General features: G+C 39.4%; 1 protein-coding gene across 3 annotated transcripts in view; it reads right to left on the minus strand.

Moving 5' to 3' along the window:
- The window catches only part of MPPED2 (metallophosphoesterase domain containing 2), a 162,452-nt gene that overhangs the window by 127,341 nt on the left and 13,748 nt on the right, over window positions 1–21,363 (minus strand). Inside the window, exon 2 of one of the 3 annotated variants that reach the window (XM_017681080.3) lies at window positions 16,931–16,953. The exons of the other annotated variants lie outside the window; for them this stretch is intronic. The gene's annotated coding sequence lies outside the window, so the exon portion shown is untranslated. The remainder of the gene's footprint in view (window positions 1–16,930; window positions 16,954–21,363) is intronic. 3 annotated transcript variants of the gene reach the window in all.

Here is a 21,363-nt window from a genome sequence, read left to right on the forward strand (position 1 = left end):
GCTCTGCCTCTGCCTAGCTTTGAGACCCTACACAAGTTAGTAAACTCTTCTAAGCCCCAGTTATCTCATCTATAAACTGGGGACGATAATACTAGTTGCCTCATAGAGGTTACACAAATATTAAATAACTAGTGTATATGAGGAACAGTGCATTTTTAAGTGCTCAGTAAGTGTTAGCCATCATTATTGAGATCCTATATGAGAAATACTGATGAAAGGAATTAATTCTCTTTGGGGACAGGAAAGTCTTCACAAAGTGGGTATATTTTATCTGGGTCTTGAGGGCTGTAATAGGAGTTCACCAAGCAGAGAGCTAGCATAATGTCGTTTGACATAAAACGAACAGTATTAAAAAAAAAGAAAGAGGTATGAAGGTGAGGAAGGTGAGTCAGAGAGCCAAATTTACAAGAAGGTAATTCCCCAGTGGACACTGCATTTATAAGATGACCTGAATTTCCTGAAGTTGGTAAAGCCTGTAACTCTACTTCACAGTTATACAAGGATTGTTAAAACCAAGGAGGAATGCACCATCCAGATACCATTTCACAAAATCCAGACACCAAATCATCATGACCTCAGTTATGACTATTCACCTGGTTTAGATACCCATCAGGAACCAATGTCTATTTTATTCTCAACATTATAAACACCACAAAAATTATTATCCAAGGATGACTGAGCTCAAAGGACAGACAACATTTTATAGAGGCCAAACTGTATACAACATACTTTAACAGTTAGCTTATACTCAGTGCACACGCATACATATATGTACAGCCTCTCCTATACATCCATGAAAGTAACACACAAACCCAGTTATACACTGGTTCTCATCCTGGCCTGATCTGGTTTATTTCAGTGCCTGATTATATGTCATTCTACATTTTTTTATTGGTCTCATGAGAGTTCACATATAAAATCACCCTGCTCTTTTTCAAATCAGTGACTTTCCTGGATCCTTTGGATAAGGGGAATAAACAGTAATTATCAGTTCTGTGTCAACATTTGCTAAAAGTTTATTGGAAAGTCTTCATCCACCAGGTCGGCATAATTCTGCTCACTCCTTTTCACTCCTGCATACACTCATCCAAATGCTAAACCCTAGCGGGCCCATTATCTGAAGTGCGCATTCCGCAAAATTGCCTGTTGTAGTGCCCCACAGGTCTGCTAAGACTCAGGCATGTCAGCTATCTCTTTCTGCTACAGCAATGATGGATAAGATGAAAAGAGGTAAGACCACTTTAGTTTTCTGGCAGGAAGGTAACTTCCTTAAAAAGCCTTCTCCTTTTTGGGAAAAAAAAGAAAAAAAAAAACCTTACGGGTACTCTCTGTGCCCGCCTATCAAATATCCTCCCACCCCCAGTGTCTGGAGGGTCTGCGGTGTGATTGTTTCAAGCTCTCTTCCCCCTGAAGAGGTGAACACGTGACCACTGCCATCCATAAAGGCTGAAGTGAGTGTACTTAGCTAAAGGGCATCGCAATAATTTTTCTCTTCCACGTGAGAAAGTTAGCCTTGAAAATTCCCTGGCTCGCTGCCTGTTTTTAAATCATCTTTTAGGGAGGGGTAGTCAAGGAGGCATGTTAAGTTTAAACCCAACCCCTTCTCACTCCCATATCAATTGCTTTAAAAAAGAACAACAACAGTAATAATTATTAAAAGATGGTAACCCCTATCAAGCTTTCAGTTGCTTTCAGGGCAGTGCTAAAGACTTGATATTTTAATTTAATGCCTCCAAATGGCCATGGCAGGAAAGCAGTCCTGGCTGATAGATTAAATTTTTTCAGTCTGGGCTGGCACTGTTCTGTACAGAAACATGATTCTTATTGGAATCTAGGGTGAATGGTGGCCTGAGAAAGGCACTGAAAAGATTTATAACCCCCAACCCAAATCAGCTTCTGATTCCAAAGAAATTATTGTTTTTCCCACCCATGTTACACCATGTCACCATACTAGATACAGTGAGAGGTATGAACCCATTTCAACAAATACAGCTGGACTAGAATGTAATTTCTCTTTGTCCTGACCCTTCATGTTTGTTTGCTACAAGACCCATGGTAGGGTTCCCATGATGACCCTGTACAGGGGATGCGAGAACAGCCAGGAATTTGAATGAGTTTGCCAAAGTGAAACTTCCCTGAGCATTGTGGCAATTTAGCACACAGCTAATTTTGATAAGCACTTGGCCTAAGGGGTATGGACTAGCTCACACCTATCTACACTTGATGTTTCCACAGCTTGCCAGACAGGCTCTGTTATTCCTTTTCTCACTGCAGAGTGAAACAATCAACCTCAGCCAAGCCTATCAGAGAGTTCCCTAATAACCAAAGGCACAACCCTTACCTGGGAAAGGGTGCAATAAGACCTCACACAAGGTCCTTTTGGGGACTGAGCCTTTCCTGATGAAAGGCCGCAAACTGGGCCAATCTGTGAATAACACTGCTAGGTTTCTGGGTTAAAGCTTTTCTTCCAGAGAGATGGACTATAACTTATTCAACTTGTTCTCTGAAAACTGGACTCCCATGGGAAAATTTCAGTTACAATTTAAGTCAACTATATTGTCCCTTCTGATAAACTCTGGTTTCCTTCATCTTTAACGTGGACATTGATACAACCCTTCACACTTTTTCAAGAAGCTGCTTCATATATAACTTATTTCATTTTCACCTTACAGGCAAAAAGGTCAGTGTTATTTCCATTGAGTCTAAGATCCAGAAGGGTTGAGTGACTTGCTCATGGCCAATGTGAGCAGTAAAAATGGATCCAGATTCCATGCTTTCCAATTCTCAGTAATAAAATCAATGACTCCCATCAATGAATGCTATTTACTGTGCAGCAAGCACTGTGACACACACTTCATGAATATTGCCTCCTCTATCCCTTCCCCTAAGATGGGTGTGATTAACCCCATTTTACAGAACAGAAATGCTGGATTTCTAAGTTAAATAATATCCCTGACTTCAGAGATGCCCTAAATGGGGAGACTCAATTATGAAGGGAGTCTTTCTGATTCCTGGCTCATCCACTCCTACACTGCCTCAGTCCTACACAATTTCCTGAGCAAATCCAATGTTAAATTGAAGAAATACCAGTTTTCTCCAGATCTGCAGATTTCAAACATTAGGTCTTATTTTTAATATTTAATAAATAATAAACTTTTGAAATTCTAGTTTTGTCCACTTTGATGCTGTCTAATAGAAAACACTCTAAAACCTATAAAGTGCTATATTTGGTCAAGTGTTTTTACTGGTCCAAAGATCATTTGTTTCCATCTCTTCATCCATTTAAATGAAAACAGATAGTTCAATATAAATTCTTGCATGAAATTTACTAGAATTTCCAGGAATCTTTATGAATATAAGTTCTTGAGACAAAGAGACAAATATACAAACTGAGAACCTCTGGAAAGTGGGCAAGTTATTGAACCTTACATGTCAGTTTTCTCACACTTGAGGTAAAAATACTCACCTTACAGTGATGTTGTCAGAAAGTAATAGGAACACAGTGAGCCCAGTGTAAGGGATTGATAATTACCATAATTATCATTGTTCTGCCATTTTTTCTGTCTCTGAAAAGTTTCTCAAGATTGCCCTAATATCACTAGGTAGACAAAACCTGAATACTCTCCTTAGTGAAGCATTCTAAATACGGCTCTCTTCTATACAGATAATAAAGTGTCTGCACCCTAAGTGGGAAAGAACATGCCATTTTGTTAACTTGTAAGTCAATTCTGTCATTTAAAATTATTATTCAGCTGTTACTACTAAAACTGTCAAGTCCTATATCACCTCAGGGCTCATGTCAAATTCATGTTATCAAGGCAATTTCCCTGCCTCAAAGGTGAGTTTCCCCAAAATATGAGAAATAACTATTTTACTGTGAAAAAAACACAATAAAACTTTTTTCCTCTTAACTATAACATATATGCATACTAAGGCTACAGGTAACTAACACTAGTAAAATTAGGAATTTGTATATGAACAGCAAAGAAATACGAAACCATGGCCATCTTCCCAGAGACAGCTACTAGTCACATTTGGGGATTTTTCCATTTCATCCTTTCACTATGCAGTTTTAAAAACATAACTGGGATCATCCTGCATTCAGAATGTTATATTCTGGAATTTTCTTGTTCCACTTAAACCATTATAACATCAGTATTTTCAACGTTAGCTGCAGACTCTTTATAAACATTTTCAGTGGCTGCAGGATATTTTATGGGTTAGTTTTGTCATCATTTTCTTAACTGTTTCCTCTTGCTGTACTCCCCCAAAAGCCTTTTAAGCTGTCAAACCCAGACAAGATTCCTAGACATACAGCCTTAACAATGGGGCCTGCGTGTGGCCGAGAACTGAGCTGTTTTGAGAACTGGCTACATAACTTCTCGCCCTGAGTGAGAAGCACCATGAGTGAACTCCAAATGCCACTAGTTCTGGACAACAATTATAGCAACTCCTTTAAGATAAATAAAATAAGGTTCTCCACAGTCCTGGTCACCCACAGTGAGCACAAAGGAGAGCTCAGACACCTCCCACCTTTGCAGCGTGTGCTCCAAAGCAAACACAGCACAGATGCAAGTATCTCCTTTTCTCCTCTTCCCCTATACAGTTTATTTTCAAAAATCACTGTTCCATCACCACTCAACATCATTTACTGCCAATTGCAGCATAAAATCTACTTTCTAAAGCAATGTACCATGTTTTATTGTGTTTTCTTGGAAGGAAGGGAGGAAGGGAGGGAGGAAAGAAGGGAGGACGGGAGGAAGGAAGTGGCGAGGAAGGAAGGAACTTCACCAAGCAAACTAAGACAAGGGCTATGTGGAAAAAGAAATGTAGATCTTGTTTACATAGTCACAGAATGGAACAATGAAGTTAGGAAACACCATTATCAATGCTCACTACATGCTCATGCATGACCATCATATTAAGATCCAAAACTCAGTGTCATTCCCTTTAATTTGGGAAAGATTGTACAGTCTCAAAAAAACAACTTGTGAGTTACATTTGCATTTCCACTGTTGAAACAAACAGATTTTTGTTTAAAACAGTTAGAGGTTAAGCAAAGAGAAGACAGCATTTGTGAATTTCTACGCACTGTAATGGGGATTTTGTATCTCTTCACTGTGCCTGTTAAAAACAAGATTGAGAAGCAGGAAAGGAATTACTTCAAGTTGAAAGTCAGCATCGCCTCCTAGGAAAGAATGGGCTTTGTCACAAGAAGAGCTGGGCTTGAATTCTGATTAAAGCCTCATGAAGAAGGGATAACTAGCCACTTCAAAGGGTTGAGTATTAAATATGCTAATACAACTCCAAGCACCACCTCTGGCACAGAGCAAGTACGCTTACCTTGCAAGGATATCAGCATTATTGACAAGAGATCTACAGTGCAAGGTGGAAGATGCAGACTAATGCTCAGGTAGTCAGACTGCACGACAACTTCTGAGTGTAAATAATGCCAAACATAGGACCAGAGATTAAGAAACTGACGAATGCGACGAATGCTGCTTTTTGCTTAACCTCACTAAGCAAACTAAGAATGAGACAAAGCACACCTTTCCGAGACCTCCTGACTAGTCTTGGGGCAGCCTGTCCGGCTAAAGGGTCCTCCAGGGACTTTGTGAATTTCCCAACTACTTCAGAGCCAGGTTTCCTGCCCCCATGTTTTCTATCCTGAGCTTCACAGCTTCATGCCTACCACTCAGCACAGTTCCAGGCCAGGCTTCTGAATGGACCCTGACCATCCCTGACCAACCCTGCCTATAACGGCATTTGGAAAATCCTAATCCATGCCTCAAGCAGCAGTTAAGAACAAGCAATTCTGACCTCTACCTTTGCTCTGCCTTTCACTACACTTCTAGGAAATGGGCTATTGCTTCCTCCTGCTACTAAACCTTTATAAACTACCTCAGTTTCACGAACTGCAATTTGCTCTAGCCCTGCTCCTTGAAGGCTAGGCTCCTATTTCAAAATTTCTGCCCCCAAACTCAAGAATAGCCACTAGAGGTCCACCAAGTGCCGCCACACCTTCTTTGGTTTGGAATATCCCCGCATTTGTCTGCCCTTATGCCTGACGCCACACGCTAGCCTCCCGGACACCAGTACACAGCTTCACCAGTCATGCAATCCTTTCAGGACCTGCAGCTCACACCAGCCCTAAATGCAGACAGTCTTCGGGACTCCACAGCAATGCCAGGCTGGGTGCTTCTCCTAGATGCCACTGTGTACGAGAGCATTATCATCGCCTACTTAACTCATACCAGAGCACAAACCGTTCTCACTCAACTGAAAATTCTTTTTATGTTGGACTTTTCTTCTTTGCCCCCATAAGGACAACCTCAATCCAGGTCCTCTGCATTGGTCATGTAGCTATAACTCACATCACTTGGGAGCCCTGTCACTCCAAACACCTCAATATATTGTCAGTCTCTTGCTTTAAAAAATATCAGAAGATATACTGATTCACAGGTTTCTTGCACAAGGAAGCAGTCTGGGGGACCTACTTTACATTCTACAAATAAGAAAACGAGGCTCAGATATTGAGATATCTGTCAGATATCAAAGCATGAATCAGCAGCAAGTCTGAAACTAGACGGTCCCAGACCTAGACTCTCTCAGGCCACTGACATTTTTAAATGAGTATGTCTATAAACTAGTGAGAGAAAGAATTCCTTGCAAATTTCTAGCTTCTTTAGAATCTCAAATTCTTCATTCTAGTCAGTATAGGGCCATCTCCACATCCTTATTTCATATATCCATAATAATGTGTTCTTTGAGGAAATCTCTTCCTTCCATAGGCCCCCCAAATGTAACTCAAAGACAGAGAAAAACCTTTTCCTTCTTAAATTTTTACTCAGTTATGGGCATTTAGCTGAATGGGTTAATAGTCTTGAGTGTTGTCTCTGGAATTCCATGATCTGAGAGTATAATGTTTACATGTGTAACTCTCTCCTACACTATCACCCAATCTCAGTGGTCATAGAGTGAAAAGCCCAGGAACTAATCCAAGGAATGCTGAGTAACTTCAGACTAAAACCTTAGAATGCTTGAAATGCAAGAATCCTTGGAGAGCATTTGCTCCAACTGGTATTAGCTCCATTTCACAGATGAGAGAACTGAGGCCCATGCCATTTGTTTCTCAAACCAATATGCTTTTCTTCATGGATTCCGCTGGCCTCCTAATAATGAATTTTTCCATATATGAGTTTGTATCTGAGTGAAAAAGTCATCCTAAATCATGCTTCTCTATAGAACCTCAATCAGTGGCACTATTCCAGAAATATGTTTATGATCTGGATTGTATTTACTTCATGCTTTTTCATGACTGCAATGCCACATGGTTTTATCATGAGCATTTTTTGGAAAATAAAAGAAAGCAGTCAAATTCCAATCTTTAATCCATGGGCCTGTCGTTGCCTCCTTGACAGACCAGCAGGATCCAAAGGCCCAGGCAAACGTGTGTTTCACCGATCAAGCCTCTGGACAGCGTCTGCTGATCTTAGCTTTCTTATTTGCAAAATGGGATATGGTGAGAATTTAAAAATAATGTACCAAGGCACTTAGCAAGTAGCATGGTACACAGCAAACACTCAATAGATGGTAGTCATTATTCTATTATAGATACAGTCTCTATGGATTTTGCCTTATCCTGCCTTGCTTGCCTCTTTTTTAAACGGTCTCCTTGGTCTAACTCAGGCTGTATGACCTGTAGTCCAGAAGATCTATGATGTCATCAAGGAGAGAGAAAAGGAGCTTCTCAAAAGAAGAGTTTAACCAAGATAAGAAAATAAAATGAGGAAAAAACCATCAGAATGGAAAAATAATCTAAGTAATATGGGGTAGTTTTATACTCCAGGCTATGAAAATTTTTTTCAAGGCTGATATTGGATGATGTATTGAACCAATTTCATCCATAATAAATTTATGAGATTATCATTTCAATCTGTTGAACAGTCCCAGACCCAGGCAGTTTGCTTGCCTGGAACACAGCATGAATTTAATAAATATTTGAATGAATGAGTGAATAAAAGAATGACCATGACAAATACGCAAATATGGTATCAAAAAATAGGTATCAAAACTAAGAGAGTTGTATTTGCCATTTTATTAATAAAGCTAAATGACTTTTAGAATAATATCTCTATCTGATTAGAGGTATCAATCCAAACCTTTTGTTGGAAACAATGTATAATTTTGTATAATCAAAATGCAAAAATTCAAATAAATTTTTGGAAATGTATGTATATTTTCACTTATTCATGACTACTGATAGCCCAAAAGCAGCTATTATGTCAAGACAAGTTATTAGCTTTCACAACAGTATAAATAAACAGTGCTGTAATTCATGTTCATTTGGAAATGTTCTTTCCTAATTATTGTGAGATTTAACACACATACATAATCAGATAATCTATTAGGATTGTTAGTTTCCTTAAAAAAAAAGAAAGAATGGGTACTTGTTAGGTAACCAATCAGTCAACATCTCTAATCAGCCATCTATCTTGGTCACCTAAACAGCAGAATGAGCAATTATTTCAGTCTCTAAGTTGATAGGCCATATTTCCCAAATATACAGGATCATTTGCATCAACTTTCTAGCAATCAATCCTGTACTCCTGTGGACAAGTAGAAGTTGCTGTCATACTCTGTATATGAGATTTCTTCACAGTAATGCTCATGAGGGGTCTAACTAAAGAAGACATTTAGCATGGTGAGTCTAAATAGCCCTATAGCCAGAGCCGGAAAGTCAAAGGTTAGAAATCACAAATGAATTTTATCCCTTGGGCACAATGAACCGGTACTGTAAGGGTCTCACCAGGAAGGTATGAATGAGGATGTGTGAAGATGATTTCCATAACTGGAAAATACACAGAACTCTTTCCTTAGGTGTCCATGGGCTGGCTCCAAAGACAACCCTAAAAAAAGAGATGGTCTCAGAACTGTTCTCAGCAAGGCAGGTATTGCAGGAAGAGGTGGTACCAACACCAAACAGAATACACACACACACACACACACACACACACACACACACACACACACACACACACACACATTCACGTGTATATATGTATGTATGCATTTTTTAAATGATTTTATTTATGCTGGTAAGGTTATGAAAAGAAAATGAAAAATCTGGGTCAGTAGTTTATGGTCACACTTCAAGCCCAATAATCTTTCTCAGGTGAAACATTTAGGATCATCCATTATCTTTCTCTTTCCTTCAAAGCAAGGCTGCTCCCCAGTAAGACCTGCTTGCTTACAGGTGCTTTGTTAGCAGCTTCCCCCAGGCATTTCTTCCTCTTTCTTTTGTTTCCTTCCTTCTTTCCTCCCTCCTTCCCAGTTTCCTTTCTTCTTTTTCTTTTTTCTTTTTTTCTAGCTTGGAACACACCAGAATTTGAAGAGAAAAAAAACCTGAAAGCATAAAAATGCTTTACAGTCACAATCAATTCTTTTCAAATAGTTAGCAAACCTGGTCCTCCTCATCTGGAAAATTACAGCCAAAAGAAGGATCTAGTTTCAAAGTGCAGCTGTTCATTTGAAGTGGGAGAGGGATGTTAATTTTTTCAATGAGAAAACGGTGATGGAGTAGAAAATAAAGATATCTTTAAAGCTAGACTAAAAAAAAAGATTATTTTAACTCAAGAAGGTCATCAATTTGGAAATATTATCCAGAGAATTTTCAAATCACAGAGAGGAGTTTTCAAGAAATCTTCAGTGACTACAAATGAAAAGTATGCTTCAGAGACCAGTTTAAGTAAAAGTCACAGTAGTCACATACACAACTCTAACCCCTGCATCATAGTAGGGAGGCCACAGGGATCCCAGTGCATACAATTATCTTCCTTGTAAACCACACAGCAAAGGCAACAAGGGTCTCTGCAATTTTTACTAATAAAAGTTTATTGTATATTGTGATAATATTTCAATTCTTAGGACTTTAGAATATCATTTTGCAGACTGAAACAAAGAAATGATCTTTAACGCTATATCTGATACTGGTCAGACAAATACGTTTCCTTCATGAGAATGCATCGAGTAGAACACAGTTAATTTGCACACTGCTCTGTATGTACGTTATGCTTCAATTAAAAGTTTACTAATTGAAAAGAAGTTATACTCAATCCTCTCCTTCCATATAAAATGGATCCATTTTTTTATTAAAGTATCATTGATATACAATCTTATGATGGTTTCACATACACAAAACACTGGTTCAACATTCACCCCTATTATCAAGACCTCACCCTCTCCACTGAGGTCACTGTCTATCCACGTAGTGAGATGTTAAGAGTCATTAATTGTCTTCTCCATGCTCTACTACCATCCCAGTGGCCTACCTCTATTGAGATTGTGAATTATTCTGCCCCTTAATCCCCTTTTCCCTCCCTCCCTGACTACTCTTTCCAAACCCTTCCCTTTGGCAACCACTAGTCCTTTCTCAGTGTCTCTGAGTCTACCGCTTTTTTTGTTGAAATAGATATATTTTTTTAAGTAATATAAGAACACAAAACTGCAGATCTCCTTCAAAGTCTTACTGAAAACCATAACCTATTTTAGAATGTTCATTATTCTTTTGAGTTTAGTATCTTTAAGTCTTCTCTTCTGAAGAAAAGAAACCCTACCTTCTTTTTCATTTGCCACTCATCACATTTAATTCTTCCCATTTCTCTCCGCTGATCCATCTCCAAATAACCAAAGATCATCATTTGTTATCAACCACCTTCAGTTTGTTGGTATATCACTATAGCTGACATGCCTTTTCTTTGTGAAATCAGTCTTCACATTTAACAAAGAGTATTATCAGCAATATGGCTGCCTCCTGCCTTGTGGGGTTCTATCAATAATGTAGTTAATAAACAGAGGTTTTGTGGATAACCACACTGTTATAGGTTACCTAAGAACGCCTATCTTTCCTTTGACTTCCATGTTAAAAATTCATGAATTAAGAAAACCGCAGTGGAGGGGAAGGGTGATTTGTGAAATACAGCATTCTCATTTGTCACTGCAATTACTGACTTCTGAAGTCAGTGATCATTATTGTTGTGTTCATTTATTTATTTCCAAGAAAACAATCAAAGGAAATCTCAGAATGACTTTTCAGACATCCACCTTAAAGATACCTTTCAAAGAGCCAATTAAGATATGTAATTAATACTAGTCACTAAAAAAATGGTGACTAAATGAAGTTTTTGTTTTTGTTTTTGTTTTATGTAAACCATTTTCTGTAGCCAATTGCCTGAAAAGCTTCAGATTGCTTTATACTTCCAACCAACAGTGACTGGCATTTACTCTTAGTAAGCAGAAGTTGCCACAAACAACAGAAAGCCATTAGCAGTCACTTGCTACACGACATGAGATAGTCTTAAAACTCCCATTTACCCCCCACTGAACCAATATCTTAGCTCATTCTAGAGAACACAAACAAGTGTTTCTCCAGCAACTAACGTAAGTGAAAATATGAGCCCTAGCTCTGTAGAATGCACAAATTTGGTAACAAAGGAAAATGAAAGCAAGCACCCTAATACTAACTCAAGACACTTTAGTTGGAGAAAAACAGCCTGCATCCCATAACATTTTATGATACCAAATGAGATGCAGGCAATGTAATTTCACTTATGTGATTCACTTACAAGCAATGCAAATGCAATCTTGCTGATTACACTTAAAACAAAAGACTGAATTTACTTATTTATAGAGCAGACCCAGAGTCATGCAAAAATCATGCTACCCCCACCCGGTATGGAACAGAAAAAAAAAACAATCTACCTGAAAACCTTTTCATCTCCTCAGAAAGAAAAATGATGTTACCTTGAACCTGGGTTGACCCAATATGCTTAATAATGTGGCTTCTTGGTGCCCTCAATAGAAAACAAGGTCAACTGGGTGAGTAATGTTAGCTAAGGTGTTCAACCCACATACAAACAATGTCCAGTGTTTTATTTGGTTTTTAGATAGCCATCAGAAATGTTCAGTAAGCGCTCCCATCTATGTTTAATTTTAAGCCTTTACTTATCTGTGGGTGTATGTGTATGTGCACATATACACATATTTCTATACAGACAATAGAAACGTATAATTTCTATAGTGAAATGTAGCCTGCTACGAACCAATATATTCACTAGCTGGACTCCTCACAATGTATATTTTATGAACTTCTCTGCCTAGTAACTTGGGTCTTGAGGATTCCAGAACAAGTAATTTTAATCGTCACCAACAACTAGAGGTTTACTAGGTAATTTTCCTATTATGAAGTTCAACAGTTAGAACTCAGTGTGAAGGTTGCTGCCAAATGCCATCTCTGAACTTGCCAGGAAAGCAACAGAGATGGAAAAATTCTCCTACCTTCTGTGATGCTCAGTTGTTAAAATCTAACAGGTACTTCTGGCTCAATACCAGCACCTGAACCAATGCCCAGATGCCAGCCATTGCGCCAACATCCTAAGCATTCGGCTAGGGTCATACTGATGGCTAGATGTGTAGCACCCTAGGCAAAGAGGATTACAGCCAAGCCCAACAGGGACCCAGCTGCAGTTTTAACATAGGCAAGTTTGAGGTGATACCTTACACCTGTCACAGAGCATTTTCCAAGAAAGAAATTGCATGTGGCTGGATATGCTCTTTAATGAAGAAGACACACTTGAATGGTCTACCAAGTGATGCCAAGATCAGTTATGGATAACAGAAGCAATTTTCTGTGCAATAACACTGTTTTTGGACAGAGACATCATTTCCAAATAGTAACCTCTGAGAATATCTCAAAAATGGACGTGCCTTGAAAGTTACCCTCCATCTTTGGTATTCAATTATAGTCAGGTCTCAAAACTATAGTCAAAGTGAACTTTGTAAAATTTATTGTGTTGAAGCATCCAACCTTCCATCTTCATGTCTCTAAATGGAAAAGACCTAGAAGCATATAGGTTTGCTAATTTCCACACAGCACAAAGCAGAGGTCCAGAAACCATTTAACGTGTTTGAAATGTAAGTCATTACCCAAGTCCATGGCATATGGTCACACATTTCTCCACTCCCACATACCAGCAAAAATGCAACTGCTGTCCATATGTGCAGAGTCTCTGAGTAAGAAATGGCAGTGATTCCCAGAGTTCCGGGGTCCAGAAGATGCTGCCAGACTTGAGAGGAACAAAGGGGCACAAGAGTGGTAAGAACAGGAGGAGATACTATGAAACAAAAGGAATGTGTAATCTTCCAGGGCAGAAAATAGCTGCTCCTGTTTGATTCATACTGCTTTCCATTACAGCATGCCGCCTACAGGGAGCCTACCTTCTTTCATGTTTGAGACAAGAATCAGATCTGAAAACATTTTGACAATCCTGGGATTTGTCTACAGGGTAAACCAGGTAATAAAATTGTAAAGCAATTTAATAGAATTAAATCGATACTCCAAAAAAGGCTTTACTCAGGATATATCATCTGCCCCAAACTGTAAGTTCTTTAAAGACCTTCTGTTCACAAGGGTCATAAAGACTGTACTGCAAACCAGAAGTCCTGTGTGACCTTCATCAGATCCATGTCTAGAAAAGTACACCTAGATAACCTATTAATAATAATGCATACGTGGTTATTTTATCAAAAATTATTTAATCCAGGTGCATTTGATTGTCTCCTAATAGGCAAATTACCCCCAGCAGAAAAGGATGTGTGGTTTATAATTCTGTTATTCTGACTGCTAGACCCAAGAAGACATTCATTTATTCATTTCTGCACCAATAACTATTTGTTTATTGCAGCAGACACTGTGCTATGCCCTGGGGATAAAAATATGAGGCAAAACAGCCACCGTCTCACTGACTCCATGCTACTTCTAGTAAATACTGATAAATTCATTAATTGAAACATTTTCAAGGATACCAAACTTCTCCCAGACTTCCCACTCATCTTGCTCATCATCTCCCTTTCCAGTATATGGTGGTCAAGGCTCCCATCAAGCCAAACAACTCCTTCTGTTACGTAAATATTTTAGAGGGTCTCACTTCCAAGTAAATGCATTAGTGGGCTGCAGAATTGCAAAAGAGGCCTCCATCACTTAATGCCAAAATATGAACCCTACCAAGAAACCATCCTTCGGATATAGATGAGTGAGTGACAGGAGGCGGCAGGGACACTTCCAGCAAACTCTAAGGAGGAACACTGAAGCAAGCAAGGCTGGCAGTAACTAGTGCTTGGGTGAGCAAAGCAATAGCAAGGATGACCTTCTAGCAAGGATGGGAAGATTTTAAGTTCAGAGAGAATTTACCACAAGGACAAAATGACAGAAGAAATACATACTGTTGATTGATTTGTTGAAGATGTATTTAATTACTGGGCCAATGGACCCTGCAGAGAATTCAAGATCAGCCAGCATCAGCCCTGCCCTGACAGAGCTTCCAGCCCAGAGGGAAATGATATTTTAGCTATCACCTTGTATTTATAACTGCAAATTTCAAAATGGAGGAAAAGGGTGCTGGCACCTTATGTATTTAAGCCATGTGATGCTGTGTAAGACTGCTCTTTTAATCTTTCTCCCATATGCTCCTTGTTCCGGGATTAGGCTCTGAGAGGTAACTGGGAAAAGAAGATGTTAATGTCTCTTTTACACAATGACAGGGAAACTGCTTCCTTCTTGCTATTTCTTACTCTTTCCCCCCAACCTCATGGTTATTTCCCTGGGTGGACCAGAAAAATACCCATCAACTAAATATTTTACATTTTTAATGGCTTTGGCCAATTCACCCGAGTAGTCCTTCCCTGACTTTGCCTGCCCTCAGCATCAAGTGTGCATGTCTACTCAAGTGCACATAAGCTCATGAACTCAGTGTCAATGTCATTGACCCTAGTTGCACAGGGAGGCATTCTGCTCTAATGATGATAACACCAACATGAGCAAACACTTAGATAGGACTTACTGTGTCCAGGAAAAGTTCTAGAAGCAACTCAATTGATTTAACACCCACAACAGCTCTATGAGATAGGTATTAATTTGTCCTCTCATTTACAGATGAAAACACAGATAGGCCAAGTAACTTGCCCAAAGTCACACAGCTAATAAGAAGCCAACCGAGACTTAAACCTGGGCAATCTGATTCTAGAGTCCCTGTTCTTCAACACTGAACACTTGCTTCTCTATCTCTTCACACAGGGAAGCTCAGGAATATATTCCAGACCTTCAGTCATTTATACCAAAACTATTATATGTTAAACATAACTACATTTTTTTAATTTACTGAGCAATCATACTGATTTTTAAAATCTAACCAAAAGGAGGACAAGAACAGTGGAAACAAACACCTTCAATTCTATGTGCACTGAACACATTTGTGACCTCCTAATCTGACTCTATGTGAGCAAACGAGATACATAAATCTGAGTAGACTGGTTGATCATATAAACAATTCAGGGCCTTATCATGCCTCTCTGAACTGACTTCAATTTATCAAAAATGTGGGAGCAGGTTATATATGGCACCCTCCATTAACTGAAACACACCAATAAATTTCCAAAATGTAGGGCTCAGCACCAAAATATATATATATATGAGTGGAGAAATCCCCACATATATTGCAGAACTCCATGCAGCCTGTGTCTCTTCTGTGCAGCCTGGAATCATGCATAATGCAACACCGCAACTGCTCACAGCAGGCGCGCACCAGATAATTTACACTTGTTTTTATGGACACGAGGAACTGATCTTTGAAGCTGTCCCTAATGAGATTCCGCTGGCCCTAACAGCATCCTGAGAGAGTGTTCCGGTTTTCTACTTGGCATCCGGTGCATATTTATAATGCAGAATACAAGCTCATTTAAATTGCACGTGTGGATTTTGGTGTCTTCCCTATTTTAAAGACAGATTTTCATCTACTCAGGAGCACTGACTCCTCAATTCCAAACCATACTTTACCTAAACAATGTCACCACCAGGCACTACAGCACCTTATCAGAAAGGCAGCCCTATCAACCCGCTTCTACCTGCAGGGCAAAAAGCTCCCCCAGTTCTAGTGCAGCGCTCAAGTTCAGAAACTCAATTAGGTCCTCAGCCAAAGGGCATTTCCAGAAAGTGGAATTACGCAACAACACGTTCCCCAGCAGACACTGTCATGGGGACAGTTAGGGACAAAATGTAGTCAGTCACCTAAATAAAAAACTTCCTCCTGCAAAGTGCTTGCGATGCAAGCCTCTCTTCCTTATTCTCTCCCCTTCTTTTAGTTCTGCTCTGTGTAAAATTCTTTCTTCAGCTTGGTTCTTTATACAGGCTTTTTTTTTAGTTATTTGATTTTCAAGAGGTTTATGGTTTAGTCACCCATAATTAGAACTGCATTACATATGTACTTTGAATTTCATTTGTCTTTCCCTTTACGTCAAATTTTAAAAACGTTTTCAATCGCTATAAAACAATGTTTTCATGATGGTGCTCCCTGTACTTAGCCTAAATCACAGATTTCTGTCAAAATAGTTATTCTCTAAGAGCTTGGAGAGTTTACTATTTCAAAGAAAATGTGAAATTGCTAAAAAAAAAAAAAAAAACATAAGAGTACAGAATGAAAGCAGTTCACCTTATGAAAAATGCATGCGTCCCACAACAGATGACCCATTTTCATGGTCTTCACTTCAGGCAAACTCCACATATTAGGGGAAGTTGTCAGTCAGACTCCTGCTAACCAGACTGAAATATATCCTAACTAATTTCATGCTTCCAACCAATTGGTGAATCCACAGGATCAATAAACGAGCATTTTGTAAGAAGTTAAAACAAGAGAATTTCTAAAATGCCTCAGTTTTTAAGTTAGAGAGCAATACAGAAACCCAAATCTTTAGGGTCAAGTTGGAAGTGAAACTGATGTTTTTCCTATGTTAGAAATGAGAGTTTACTACTGTCAACGTACATGTCAACTGAAAACAGGATAGATAATAGCATTAGTGTAGGAGTATCAGAAATACTCACTCTGAGCTTCATCCAGCTCCACCCTGAAAAAAACAGGGGAGACTTACATAAGTTACCCTTTTTAAAGCCAAGTATACCATCAAGTCTAAATACATGTGGTCAAAATGAATGGATGATTACAGGAGCATGAACTTCTTGAGAAAGCACATAGTAAGAGAACAGTGAAACCTTGCAAACTCAACTTTCATTCATTCATTCAAGTATTTGTACAGTGTCATGTAGAATGTGCTTGTGATAGTGCTGTAGACAGAGGCAGGCAAAAAATAAATAGTTGCTGCCTTCATAGAGCTTACAACCTAGCCTAGTGGCAAAGAGTCATTCCACAAGCAACCACAAAATACATTTATGATGAGTGCAAACAAGGGAAAAAGCATTGCTTGTGAGTACTCTGAGTAGAGATCTTCCTTGACGTAAACTAGGGTTACGTCCTCATACACCCACCAAAAGCTGGAATATCCTAAGTTGAAAATGCATTCAACACACTTAACCTACCAAACACCATAGCTTAGCCTAGCCTGCCTTAAATGTGCTTGGAATACTTCCGTTACTCTACAGTGGGCCAAGATTATCTAACACAAAGCCTATTTTATAATAAAGTGTAAAGTGAAAAGCAGAATGGTTGTATGGATACGGAATGGTTGTCAGCGTTTCGGTTGTTGATCGCATGGCTGACAGGGAGCTCACTGCCCTAGCCGCTGGCCAGCACCATGAGACAGGATCCTACCCAAGATAGTAGAGTACATCCCTAGCCTGGGAAAAGATCAACGTTCAAAAGTTGAAGTAGGGTTCCTTCTGAAGGCGTATAGATTCCGCACCACCGTGAAGTCAAAAACTCGTAAGCAGGATCATTGTAAGTCAGCGACCATCTGTACTCATAAAGGGTTCCCCTAATCCAGACAGAGGGTAGGTGCTCCCCTAAGGAAGAGACAAAGGCGGAGGGAGAACACAGCATTAGGGAGGGGGGCTCTCAACATTATTCCGAGCCTCAAAGCTTAGGGTAGTGTACCAGCCTACTGCTCTCCCGCACCTCTCAATACCTCTCCATTTGGAAAAATTGAACAAAAAATTCAGGAAATGTGCCTAGAAAGTTGGATTTACAATGTATCTTCCCTTCAATGTCAGCACCAAATCCAGATGGACTGAGGACCTGGGGGAAAATCGGTGGACAGATCACCAAAGTTGGCACTAACTGCTGCCAAATGTCTGGCTGGCACCAATGTAGAGGCTAAATTGGCCATAAAAACCTTACTGTAATCGTTGCTCCGCTCAAAGGAAATCATTGTGCGATCCATACTGAGGCTCACCCAGAGGCCAGTCTTAGGGAGAGGCCTTGAATTTTGAGCTTAACTTGATCGCGTGGTTTAGGGCGAGAGTTTCATGTTTCAGATGTGCTGTCAGGTAATCTGATCCCATCTGAGTTTTGATGGCTTCTAAAATATCCAATGTGTTAAATCCTTTTCCCAGCCTCCCCCAGAACAGTCTGAGGGTACTTCTTTCCTGCCTCTATTCTCCTCCCCCATGGCCACTTATTCTCATCTTCAAACTATTACTGAGTCAGAAAACACTAATTTTAATACTCATTTGTTATTCCTAAATCTGACTGGAATCTGTGTTCTAAACTAGCATACACACACCTACTGTACTCCCTTTAAAACACACTGAGAGGGATTAAAAGGATAATGGAAGTAGAATATGGAGAAGTAGAGCTTTATTTCAGGGACAAGACTATTATCATGGCTCTTGATAAGCCTGGGAAGAACATTTCCTGGTTCTGTAGAAACCCAAGGCAGGAGAGCCAAGCAAATCCCAAAACTCTGGATAAAAGGCACATCTCTGAGAGTTACACTGTCCCAGGCAGCATGCTGGGAGCTGAGCTAAGTGTTTATTAAGTCTGTGCCCCTGGCTATCAGTAGGTTAACAGAGACTCAATCTTTCTCTTCCATCCAGTGTGGGAATCCCCTGGGAGATAGCACAACCCTAAAAACTTGAAAATGAGGGAAAAACAAAAAACCCACAAAAACTTCTCAACAATAAAACAAACATACCAAACTTAAGGGCAACAAAAAAGTTATGGTGATGATGGGTCATGTGTGGCCATTAAAACTCTGTGGAAGCTCAAGTGTTAATGTCTTACAGTCAAGTCATGATAAACAGCATTATTAATAATAATACCTTCCATGCACTCAGCACTGAGATACTGCGCTAAGTGCTTTCCTAAGCACTAAGCATCATCCAGTACAACCCTCACCAAGATCTACTGAAGCATATGCATTACTACTATTCCCATAGTAAAGATGAGACCCTAGTAGTGGATGATATAAGTGAACACATGTAAAGGGACACCAGGGTGGAGAGACACATAGGATTCTGGATACACTTTTTTTTTTTTTAATGTTTCAAGTTATTTCATTTTTGTCTTTTTAAGTGTGCCTAGATTTCTGCTTACCAACAGCCACTATACTCCCCTCCAAAATACAGGCATTCATTCTTCCTTTCTCATGTTCTTCTGTTTACAGCTTCACTAAGATATTAAGTCCAGCAGTGGCTCCTGCAGCCCTTGGTACCGCACCTCACAGAACAGCACTGTTTGTTTATAAGGTGACACAACCTTCCCTGCAGAGTGTGGGCGCATGATGAAAATCCACTAATGGCCAGAGCGCTCATTTTAATTCCACACTTAACAAAATAAACACCTCATAAAGGCAGGTAAGCAAAAGCTACTTTTCACTCTGGACTGCTTTGTCTTAATAACCTTTGAAAGGGAGGAACCAACTGCAAGAAACAGACTCCCGCACATGCAAAACCCAATTATGGCACAAAGAGATTGCCATAAAAGCAGAACTCCTTATGTAAAGTTAATTATTTTCCTTGAATAGGAGTAGCTCTCACAAATACAGACCACTGCTAAATTGCAACGGTTTTTTTTTTGCTGCAAATTTTGGATGCATTAGTGGGATCTAACCCAGCCTGTCTGAAAAACAGGGCATTTGCTTTCCCTGAAACCAGTTCTCAAAAGGGCTGATTTTTTTCCCTCTTTTGTCCACAGAAAACGAAGCTCCACTTACATGTTAGAGAAAATACTTCAAAACCTTCCCTTTTTTCTCTAAGTGCAGAATTTATGGTAACAGATAATTAACAACAAATGACAAACAATCTGAGCAGTAAAGGTCCCAGTTTGGTTGCCAAGATGATGGTATCAAATTCCAAGATAAACAGTGGAGCGTGCCGGCTGCCATTAACGTTGTGGAGGGGTCGAGATGGGGAGATGCAAAACAGACAAGCAATCGCCACCAAGGGGCACAAAGTGTAGCAAACAACCTCCCACGGGGTCATTATTTCCCTTCTGAATTCTCTGGAGTGTCAGTGGACAAGGGGGTAGGTAAGGGGTTCACTCCACTGTACTGAAGAGGATACCCAAGCCTTTATATTTCCACACTGGGGAAAACATTAGATTCTTCTTTGAACTGCATTATGGAAAATTAGGAATTAATATCCTTTAGGAGTTAACACCTCCTCCTTCCTGGTCTGTTTTTTCTTCCTGAAGACCCATCCTGCCCCACCTTCTCTTCTCTAAGTTGGGTGAGTCAAAATAGGTTTCAGTGTTACCAGCTGTATCCAAAATGTGAGGGTTAAGAACAAAATGAAAACAAGTTAACCCGGTAAAAGGCAGAACTTGAGCACAACATATGGCAAGTTTCCTAGCTACTAACAGATGGCGAACCTTGGGAAATCGCAATTTCAGATACTCTTACATTTCTCAAAAGCCAGTTCATAGTTCACTAGGTGTCATATGGATTTTTTTTTTTAATATTGAAACACAAACCTAAAGTTTTGAATTACCTAAAAAGGCCTAACAAATTGTTCCTTCTTAGAGATCAAAAGAGGCCAATCAATCAAAATTTGCTATTTTGATATTTTCAAGTACTGGATTCACTGCTATGTAGGGCTGGCATGCATAACTACAAAAAGTTAACGTGCAATTTATCTTATCTCCCTGTTGATGGATGTTTATGGATGTTGATGCTCTTGTGGTATTAAAGTCAAGCCCAAGGCAGGAACATCTTAATTATAAGAAAGAGTGACCTAATGAATATATCTGTTTGTCTCTGTCTCTCTCTCACTTGCTTTTTGCTCTCTCTCTCCTCCTTTCACACATACCCCATTTTTTCTCTTCTCCATAAAACATGTATCTCCTTATATTCCTTGCCTACCCAAGCAGGACCAGTATGCAAAAGCCAGTAATTTTAAAAAAAAAGGAATATATTAAATATACAGTGGAGCCAAGAGCAATGGGTATTATATTTGTGATTTTTTTTAAAGTGTCTAATACAGTCTGATAGTCTTCTGTGGTTATCTTTGAAGTCTTCAGGCAAAACAAAATGAAACAAAAGGAAGAAAATTTTTCCAAGGCTCAGGATTAAAACAGAGCTGGT

Source organism: Manis javanica, chromosome 11, assembly GCF_040802235.1.
Source record: "Manis javanica isolate MJ-LG chromosome 11, MJ_LKY, whole genome shotgun sequence".
Classification (NCBI taxonomy): Eukaryota; Metazoa; Chordata; class Mammalia; order Pholidota; family Manidae; genus Manis; species Manis javanica.